The sequence below is a fragment of the Falco punctatus genome (assembly GCF_963210335.1).
Source record: "Falco punctatus genome assembly, chromosome: 3".
NCBI lineage: Eukaryota > Metazoa > Chordata > Aves > Falconiformes > Falconidae > Falco > Falco punctatus.
In genome coordinates, this window is record NC_137582.1 from 39698200 (window position 1) to 39709721 (window position 11522).

Below are 11522 nucleotides of genomic sequence, written 5' to 3' on the forward strand. Positions count from 1 at the left end.
AAGGTATTCATAGCACTCCACAGTTCCAGCCCTTTGGAAAAAGAAGCTGTCATTATCATCATGTATTATCCATCACTATGATGAAGAGCAAAATTGGCAGAGGTGTTTTTCTGCACCATCCTCAGCAGCTACTTCCCACAAGTGACTGAAAAAGCAATCACAAAGGTCTGTAAAAGTAGTCAAATATAAAATGGGCTATAAAGATACACGAAATATATGAAATAAAGTCATGCAATTATTTTAGAACAATTACTTGAACCTAATTTTTTATACTTGTTATGAATAGATGGCATGAAGATTTTACTTTTACATTACTAGTTTAAAAAGTCTCATTTTAAAATTTAAATACAATGATTTCATAAGGACAGAACTATATTATCATTGTATTACTTTGCAAAAGTCATTCTCTTATATTTATAGTAATGGGAAGCAATTATTTCTGTTAAGGGGAGCTTCTACTTTGCTTCTAATTGAGATTAAGAACAGTTTGGGATTTAGTTTCATTTTGTCCAAGATCAACGATGAACAAAAGTTATCAGCAGTTAACATTCTGCAACTAATATGAAAACCAAGAAAGATTTTAACCAATGGAGAAATGTCAGAGCTGCAGGCCACTGGGGAGCTGAGGTGAATGGAAAGCAGGTTATCATTCAGAAAAATAATTTTAAATACTTTGAAGATACTTTTTAAAATAAAGATACAGGAAATCATTCTGATTTCTGAACTGTTCTTTGTTACAAACCTGGTGAATTTGCTCCCTTTTACTCTTAAGCATACAAAGATCAAAAAGTATTTTGTTTACCAAACAAAAAATCCTCTTGAAATGGAGAACAATTGGACTCTCACAGAAACAGTCTCTGACATTTAGATATTAGTCCATACACTCATTGTTTCAGTATGGCCATTCATAAAATATAACAAAAGACAAATACATACGCCCCTTTCTTTTACACAGTACCACAAGTGATAAACAGTCAGCATCTGAAAGAGTACATTTGCATTTCCACCGCTCTCTAAAGGAATATGAACTTGATTGTCCTTGATTAGTTCCCCCAGCCTGTACATTGCAGTAAGTCAGGATGGCATTCTTTGTCACTTCTATTTCACAAAATAATCAAGTATACCTTGAGCCAGGAAGATGTGTAGTAACACTTTTGTAACCCAGTAATGAGGGCACTTCTAGAAAAATGAAATCACACTGAAGAACAATATTTACATTTAATGTATTTGAAATAAAGTGATAATTGGGGCAGGTGTACAGTACCATTATATATTCTTGTTGATTTAGTCTGCTGTTTCTGCTCACTGCCAAGCTCACACCATTTTTCTGTTCTGGGGGAATAGGGGACTTATGACCATGCTGTTTTTTCCTTCCTGAACAGATATAAACAGGCGGCTTCAACAAATTCAAGCCTTAAGCAAAGAAACACTTTGTTCTAAGTCTCTTTGCTGATGATTGATTTGGAATAGGACTGAGAACTTTGTTGGTGGTTTTTATTGTCTCCAACTATTTGTCCCATAAAATTAACTTAATTAAATGTTGTTCTGTGCTCAGTGTTGCAGCAGAGACAAGACTGAAGCATTATGCCCCAAAACCACCTTTTATTCCAAGATAGGTAGATTTTGTCATCATAACTCCTGAACAAAACCTAGTACTAAATGACATGTCTTTTTTTTATGTTTTTTTTATGAAATGTGACTGACGATTATAAATTTATATGTATGAATCATTTGCTTTGCATGTATGAGGGAGCAAACCAAAGTCTGAATCCCTTCTTGCCAGTTAGAACAGAGCATTTAACATTGCAGTGGCTCGATGGTTTAACAGTTTAATTGCAATGGTGCAGTCCTGTCCAGTTTGACCTTGTGAGAGTCATTAGTTCCTTGCTTACTCTCTGGAAAAGAAATGGCTTGACTTAGTCGTATCAGCCTTTCTAAAGTGAGGTAGGAATATTAGTATTTTTTCAGCACCACTGTTAAAAGTAACATCTTTATCAACATATGATTTACAGTAAGGAGTCAAAATAAAAAAGGAGAAAAATATTTGAAAATGAGAATTTATGCAGAAGTATGTCCCCAAACCAAGACCTTTCCAATGAAACTGCTGGAGATTGTTTGGTCTGGTTGCCCCCGCCCCAGGAGTAAATTCCATCTCCCCAGGCATCCCAGTTGTTTGTCTGAGCTGGCTGGCACAGTAACAGTACCACAGAGGCGCTATGCAAAGTTGAGGCAGTTGGAAGCAATTTTTTTTTTTTCTTCTGAACATCTAAATCAAAGCATAGGAGATCTTTGAATAGTAAGAATAAATGAAGGAAATAGAGAGTGCCCTGCTGGGTGAGACTAATGGTCCATCAAGACCAGAGCCCTGTCTCCAAGGTAGGCCCCAGAGGAGGCTGCGCAGGGCGTGCAGGTGAGCTGGCCGCTTTCTGCTCTCTGTTCCCCTGGCAGATGGAGCTGCAGCCCAGCAGAGGCCAGCCAGGGCAGAAGAACAAGCCCTGCCCCACTGCCTGCATTCATGGCAGGGCGTGCTGGCCACAGCAGCACAGAAGTGGAAAACCCTGCTTCCTCACACGGGCTGAGGACACGGTCAAGCATTTACCACCTGAACTGCTGCAGCCACTGTCACTGTTGCCAGGAACGGTATCTCCTGCTACACCTAGACTCCTCAGTTTACCCTACCTTGAAAGGGGAAGGACAGAGAAAAGTCCTGCCTGTTGGCTTCTGTCGTGCTCCCCCCATGCTTCACCTTGCTCTTTTGCTCCCCTGGAGCAAATCTAGGTAATTTTGTTTGTTTGTATGTGCCAGTGGTTTTAAGGCAAATTTTTACCCTTACTGATTGTGTTGTCTTGCCCCAACCTGAGACCCACACAGACATTGCAGAAAGGATGGGGCTGGCAGCTATGGTGATAATTCTCTAAGACGTAGGAGATGGTCTGTTTGCATTGGGAAGTAACACCCTGGTAGCAGCGGAGAAGGCAATCTCAGTGTATAGTATATCCCCTTCGAGTCTCTGTGGTTATAGGTAGTCTTCACCCCCTCTTCTGCCTTTTCTCTCTCCCTTGTGCTGCCTTTCTTCTTCCCTTTTCTAGCCTCACTAGGCCAGTTTCACTGCCCAGCCCTCTCCCACAGGTGTGCAAATACAATACCTTCTACCACATGCCCACTTGCTGCCAGCAAAACATCATCCAAATACCAGTAGCAGCACACAGCATGACAGAGGAATAGAAACATTCTTTGGCACCCTTCTTTGTCAATGAGAGATCCCTCTACCCAGTGAACTGTTCTGCAAGAGCATCTTGGTGGTATTTGTTCTGGCTGTTGAGAGCACCTCAGGACGGACAGCCCTTTGGTGTGGCAAGGAGCAGCTTTGGTGCCCCAGACTGTGGGTAGCATTGACTACATCATTACTGTTGACTCACTTCAGCTGAATGTCACCTTTCCTTTATAACATTATCCAAAAAGCCCACCCAGGTGTGAAATCAAACACCTACGCCCTTCCCATTACACCCAGTAAAGCAGACTGGAGATGACAAAGCCACACAGGGTTCTTTAACAGCAAACTAGGGGAAACTGTGGCTGGCGTGGAAGAGGATCATTGCTAGGGGGTACACCATTTCCTTCCTTCCCCTGCCTTCTGATCCTTTCTCTTTATACCTTGTCACATGGCTCAGTCCAGACCCCCAGCCAGTTATCTTGGGGAAAAGGACAAGACCAGCGAGTTTAAATCATGGACCTAGCACATTCTTCAGTAAGGTGGGAAAAGTCTTGAAGCACCTGAGAAGGTAACCTGTGGGCCAGTGGCTATGGCCCAGGAGACAGAGCTGGCTACAGAGGCACAGAGTGCTGCAGGGAACAACTCCTCTGCTGTTCCTCCAGTTGTGGAGCTCTTGGCTGGGGAGGCTGCAGAGGTGCTTCCCTCACCATTGTGTCATCAGCACCTCCACTCACCATTGAGGCACTGACCGACTGGCTATCAGCTGTCTGTCTGGTCTGCCAGGGAGAGACTTGGCCCCCACCTTGGGGCTCTGCAAAAGACACAGAGGGATAACAACTCTTTCCAGCGGGCCTCTATGTTTGCACTGTCCCATCTTCCCTTAGAGCATCAAGGTCACAACAGCACCTGGGTGTGATGCCAGAATGGGGCCCCACCACCTCCACCCCTGATCTTCCAGCCCCTGTGCTGTTTTAGCAACACAGGTACCGAGGTTTCCATGCCTCTAACCTACAGCCAAACTTAGCCACAGTGGGGGAGCAGAGACTACTTCTGCCTCCTGGAGACATCTTGGCACAACTGGTAACCTTGTTCCCTCCAGTTGGTCACCTGTTATATCACCAGACCCACAGGGATGGGTCAATCATTAATTTGGTGGCGAAAGTTTTGTAGACTTTGTAGGTTTCCAGCATGGCTTGTGCAGTTCAAACTGTGCACAGCTGTGGCACATGCAGTCTGCAAATACGCTTTACCAGTGATGGTATCTGCAGGGCCTCATCTCTACTCCCTATTAAAAGTGTTTGGATACATAAGGAGAGCAATGACTGGTGACAGTACATCACTCTACAATGGTGAAGAGATAGTTACTGATTGAGAAAAATGATACAGGCATCTGTGCTGAGCTACTTTGGCCACTGAACAAACTAGCAGTCCCACTGACAGTGAAGAAGATACTATTGGTATCTAGAAGACATCAGCTTTGGATTCTATATATTACATCACCATTAAATTACAGACTAGCCTTTATTGAATGACTGTATATGAAACATGCATTTTGCTTACTGGAAGGAAGGCAGAGATGCATTGATATCAGACTTGATGTCCTATTAATGTTTGCTGCATTTATCCTTCTCAGTTTCAGTAAGGCAGATAGTGACAAACCATAATTTCAAATGAAATCATCAGATTTCAGCAGCACTATCACCTTGCAAAACTAGAAGGTCCCAACTCTGAGAAAAGAAGCAGCTGAGAACTGCAGTGAGTTACATAGCACTGGTATGGCCAGTGCTGTGATGTACCTTGAACCGTTAGCAATTCAGTAGTCCAAATCCTGCAGGTTCAGAGCTCTTGTAAGTGATGTACAGCTGGTTACGGGGATGAGAAGTATAGGAAGTAGTACTGCCCTGACCTCAGAGCTAGAAATGGTGCAAGGCATAAAGGTTTGCCTTTCCTGCTGACAGAAATGCTTGGGTCCGGTTTGTGCCTGTTATGTACACAATTGTTTGTTTTTTAAATCAAACACATATGAAAAGGGACCTATGGAACTGCTTCTACACAGGCTGCTTTTCTTCTTTACTCACAGTTTCCTGAAGCATAACCAGAAGACTTCAGATGTCTTGACTGGCCTGGAGCAATCTAGCTCTAAGAAACCCATTTTCACCCTGGGACAACCTCTGTCATGATTGTACCCCTATTTTGAACTTAGCTTCTGTTTCCCACATCCTCCTGGGGCTTAAAAGCTGTGCACCATGCTGAGGATGAGAGGTGGAGGAGAAGAACAGGTCTGCTTACTTACACCAAGCTTCTTATGACTGGAAGAGAACAAGGATGACAGTGACACTGGTACAGAATTTTCATCTGAGAAGCATGGTCTTGTGCCACTACAGAATCATCTGCATCAGTATCTGTACTATCTCATACCATCCATGCCACCCTAGTAAGCAGCTCCGTGGCAGCAACTTTCCTCCTAGAGATCTGGTACATCCAGCACTTCTGCCTAGGTACAGATGTGCGATGTCAGAACCTGCAGTGAAATACAGAATGATTTACAAGTCTCTGGCCTTGCTTGGGCTGAATCCCATGCCTTTTTAATGTGGGCAGAATCAGACAGAGGCATCATAATTCCACTGACCACAGGCTGCATTCCCCTAGAGAAAGGATTGATGCTTTCAAGGGATCTGGGGGGCAGAAGCCCCCAGGAGCAGCAGAAAGCAAAGGAACCAAAGGAACAGTGGAGGACAGCATGCCTGTGGTACAGCTAGTACACCTAGAGGACAGGGTAGTTTTAGCTAACACAGAATAACATCTTGAACAGTTACCTCAGGGGTTCTTTTTTGGTTGTTTTTTTGGTTTTGTTTTGTTTTTTTTTCCCTCCAGAACAAATCTGAACTACAGGCATATAGATCAGACAGGAAAACTGTATTATTTAGCTATTACAAATCTGAGTTGGTGCTGGGAGTCATTTAATAACTCGTGATACCATGGCCTAAAGGTCAGGTGAAATTACCTTTATCCACATCCCTACAGTACAATTGGAACACTGAAACAGCGCTGTTCAAGGATCAGCAAGAATATTTAATTCTGATTTTACGTTGGCATGACTAAGCATGCTAATTCTTCTATTAAAGGTTGTTAGTAATTCTTTTTTCTTCCATAAAAATTACTCATACCCTGCTGTGCAAAACAGGGTCTTTATAAATTATACCAGCATGGACAGTTGTGATCCACTTATTAGTTTATTTATATGTCACCCTACATATCACCTCAGTCTTCAATAGCAACTTGTTCTAGATGGCAAGAATCAACAAAATATTTAAAACAAAGATTTGAAGATTATAAATTTTTACTATATTACATTTCCTGTAGATTTCCAGATAAATGTAATCAAGTATATGATTTCACAAGCACATGAAAGAAAGGAATGCTTTAAAAATTGATTCATAAAGGAAGATTTAATTCTAATTACAAAGGACAATGAAAGCAATGAACTTTGTCAGTTTGAATATGGCTCTTTCATAAGCAGATCTTTGAAGAAGGTGCTTATTAGCATATTTCTGTATTTTGCCCGGGAGCACTTCAGCCAGACTTATTCAAGTTTCATTAATATTTTAAAATTTGTGGCAAAAATGTAACTTTAATTATAGGGTTGGATTATTTGAAAATTAAAATACTGCCTTTAGCTGTACTAAAAGAGCACTCAGAAGAGACCTTGTGAGAATCTTATTTCTCCTTAAATCCCATAAGATGGAATCAATTTCTATTTTAATTAATAGCTTATTTGCCAGTCATTTACAATTCAGTGCATAGCCTTGACTGTTAGCACCTCTAAATACTCCATTCCTCACACTGGGTAAATTATTTTCCAGTATCAGGAAAAGGTCTGTGATGCCATATCTCTTTTTGAGGCAATGGTGGCTTGGGGAATTGATCCATATGGCACATTTGGTTGTATCAAGGAGAGACAGATATGATCATAGAAGAGTAAGACTGTCACAAGGATAATGTGATATGGATGGGCTGCCACCTTCACCAGCAGCAGCAGCTTCCAGCTCTGTGCCTGGAGTGCAGGCTGTGCAGGAAGCACTGTTCTTCCCCCATTTCTTCTTTAAACTTAATGGTGTCAAATGTTGATTGAATGAGATCAGGCAAGTACCAAATTCTCCTCTCTGCTTCCTTCTGTCCCAGTCCCACACTTCCCCCCTCCCTCTACACTTCTACTGTGTCCTTCCACCAACAAGCAACCAGACCCTCCCCTCCCTCTCTCTCACAGCAAGACCCAGCCCTTTATTTTCTGTCTCTTCAACTTTGTTATTGCATTTACTTACCCGCCTCGTATAGAGACTTCTGACTCCTCCTCAGGAACAATCTCTTTACAATTCCCTAACTTCCTACCTTACCTCTCAGAAAAACCGAGCACATATTTCTAAGTAGATGTACCATTTATTTACCACCTTTTTGCTTCTGTAGCATGGGTTATGCATCAAAAAATTCTACATTTGGCAGCAGCATGGGCATGGGTATACAGGTGGCTGAAAAATATAAAGCGATGTTTATAGAGAACTCCTTTTTCCTAGGAATCTCCTGTATCATCAGTCTTCCACACTCTGCTGTTCTGCATCCAGTAATTCCAAATCTCTCTTTGCTCTGACCCAGAGGAAAAACAGAGTTAAAACAGAGCACAGCTGCCAAGGTCTGGAGAATATGCTTCATCCACAGCTGCTGCAGTGGATGGCAAAACCACACAGCTACAGCTACAGCTAAAGGAGGGTATGTGAGGATTTGAGTTGCTGCTTTGAAGGAATAGCACCTTTAAAGGGGTGCAGGTTATACACATCAAAACACTGACCTGTTCTCTGAATGCTTATGTTATAAAACATAATTAATTGCTTACAGAATGTGGGGCCCCAGAAAAGGAAGTTCAAGCAAGCAATATAGTAAATGTTTTGCAGAGAAGCTTTCGGATTTGAAGTCTATTGGCGCTTTCCAAAACAGCGTCGCCAACGTCAGCCGAGTAGGTGCCATTGAAAACACCACCAGGGTAAATACTGAAAGGTCAGCTCCCCTTTTGTGCCAGTTGTGTGTGCCTGTTCTTCAGCCTTCTTGCTCTAAACAGACTGTTATCTGTATGTGCACAAATATTAAAACATACATTCTTACACTGGTGCCAGTGTCTGTTTTTTCTTAAAGAAGCAATATTTATATATGCAAACAAGACAGTTACAGAGGGTATGGACTGCAATATTTTCACACCACAGTTCCTTCTTGCCTTGAAAAAAAAAAGGGGAAAAGGGACAGGCACTGGGTAGATGAGAGCCTTGGGGTCTTGGCATATTTGCAGTAGTACCTGACCAATCTGAGAATAAACTTCATGAGCCATGTGGTCTTTTGCAACTGGTCCTCCTGAGGATGCTATAAATTCAATGCAGGCAAGTGGAAGTAACAATGTTTACTCAGAGCTTGCTTCCTTTGGAAAAGAAATTTGATGTGGCTTCATTTTAATTGGTCTGTACCATGCGAGAAATACGCTGACTACAGAGGAGGTGTGAAATGTTCAAAATGCAGGAGGACTGCTGGAATCACAGTCTGAATCTTGCAGGGCACAAATACTTAGAAGGCTTCCTCAGGGGCTTGTGGCCCACATCAAAGAGGATGCCAAGGAGTCTGTGGCCGGCATGGTGTGATGGTGCAATTGAGATGTATATCTGGGGGTCAGTGAGATGGACACTTGTGCTACATGGGGAAGGTGTCACAGTCTGCTGCCATTATCACTAATGAACTAGACCTGTAACTTCCCCACATGTGAGTGCATGGGTAGAAAGGGGAGATTTTGATTCCTTCATTTCCTCTGTGCAAATCATATCAACTCAGTAATGGAGGCAAAAAGAACTTACTCCTCAAATATTGATGACAGTCCATGTGTCCTTTGCAGTTAGCAAATCAAAATACTGCTGTGTTTGTGTTCTCTGCTGTTGCTTGTCAGTAGCACATAATTTCTGCTGTCTGATCTTGCATTAGGAAAGTAAGGTTTTAATAGTTGAATATTTGGGTGTTTGTAATATATTCTGTATTCTATAACAAATCTGGTAAGTGTGCAGCAGGTTTGGGTTTTTTTTTTAAATAATCTCACCATAGCACTTTGAAAAACAGTGAAATGGCAAAATACTGCCACTTATGTGCAAAGTTGTCAGGGTGCATAATAGGGGGGGTTCATTAAAAGATGCTTATGCCTGGGGTAAATATGCTCAGACAATTTTCAGAGGTTGAAAGTTTTTTTAGGAAGATTGTGAAACCTGATCCTTGTGGTTTCGGTGAAAACTTGTAGATGACATTTTTTATGTATTGTGTCATTTTTTTCTGTAACTATTTCATAACACATGAATTTACAACTGAATCACTATGTATGAATGATAGCATGCTACATAATCAAAATAATATTACCATAATAAAAAGCCACACAGCATTAATGTGGTGACCCACCTGACACTGGGCAAATTTTAACTCTATGTGCTTTCTCCTCTCAGCCAGGTTTCCCCTTCACAATCACTTCCTGACATCAGGACCACCCGTTCACTGTCATATAAGGTTTTGAAAAATGACCTGTCAGCAAGACTCACATCTATACTTAACTTATCATGATAAAAATAACTGAAATTTCTAAGGTTCCCACAACATAAATTAGGAAAAAATGGTCTTTGGGAGCTATATAATGCATTATTTCCAGATGTATAATAAATAGCATATTTCTTTAAAAACTGCTAGGAAAGCAGTTTCTTCCAACATTTAAGACAGTTTAAGGGACAAAGGCACATAAAGGAAACAGTGTTAAAAGCAGGAAAGATGGTTTGGCATTGGTAATATCTATAGAGACTGCTGTAAGAAACTAAAGGTTGAAGTCCTTCCAATTTTAAAGCGTTTTTATAAGAATCTTTAATTATAATATATATTTAATGTGTAGAAGGGTGATTTAAAATATCCAAGTGAAAATATTTCTGTTATATTTCACAATTCCCATATCCAACTGCTTATCCAACTTCCATTCGTCGCCAGGCTGCTGTTCTCGGTACAGTGCCTTTGTCAGTTCTTAGAGGTATCTTCATGCCTGCTCCCAGTCTTTCCTTCCATATAAGCTGCTACTCCCAAATGTTTTTGGGAAGCCTGTATCCTTTCTTGGACTGCAGATATTCTTCAAACCAGGCCTGGGACCTCTAGTGATTTCCCTAATTTCATGGTATATCTGGTAACACAAGCCAAGGCAAGATGCGTACATCTCCTGTCAGAGTGGAAAGTATCCAGTTGGGAACCCTCAAGAAGGCCATCTGGCGGTTCACATCTTGTGAACAACCATCTATTCTTGATAGAGTCTAAAAAATGTCTAATCGGGACTGATACATTTTAAAGCATTTCCAGAGAGCTTGTGTAAGGAATTCACGAAGTTTAACTAGAATGTATTGGAAAAAAAATGAATTTTGTGCAGTATTTAATACTATATCCCATATTTTGTGAACTTACAATCACATTTTATCAAATTCTGTATTTTTCTTCAGTTAGCCCTTTAAATATATTTTCCACAATTTGCTCACCACAATATTGTTTCAGCCATTTGTTGCCTGCCAGAATGATTTCTCTCAGTCCTCTTCATTTCACAGCTTTCTTGTTCTTTTCTGAGCCTGAACTCTTCTTCCCTGTTGCTTTTCTTATTCTCACTGTCCTTTTCCTTTCATTTGTGGAACGGGGCAGGCATTTTTTTCCCTGTCTATATTTTCACTTTCCTTGCCTTTATCATCTTCTCCCCACTGTCCTTCCCTCCTTCTCCACCAACCTGACATGGTAATTCAGGCTAATACCATTGAATGAGTCTCAGAAAAACATGTCTTCTCCAGTTATAAATGCCAAATATAGCAAAGACAGAAGACAGCTGGGTCCTGTTACACAGATGACAATTTTACAAAAAGTTCAATTGTTAAATGGCAAGTGCCTGTATTTTTTTTTTAATGTCTACTTTTGTCTTTACTCTTGAAGATGCAATGCAGTACAGTATCAGTTTAATATCACTGCTACAAAATAGTTAATAAACAGAAGTAGAAGCTGCATAGCATGTAGGGAAGGGATGGAGCTTCTGACAGATAACACTGTGTCTCTCAAGTGTCACCACGTTCTCATGTCATGCCAATTCTCTTTGCCTGCTTGACTGAGACCCATCTCTTCAGTTTCTCACTAGGCTACAGAATATAATATGGAACCTGGCTTTGATATTCTTGACTTTTGATTTCTGTTATTAGACATACTATGGAATATCAGTAAGTGAAAAACA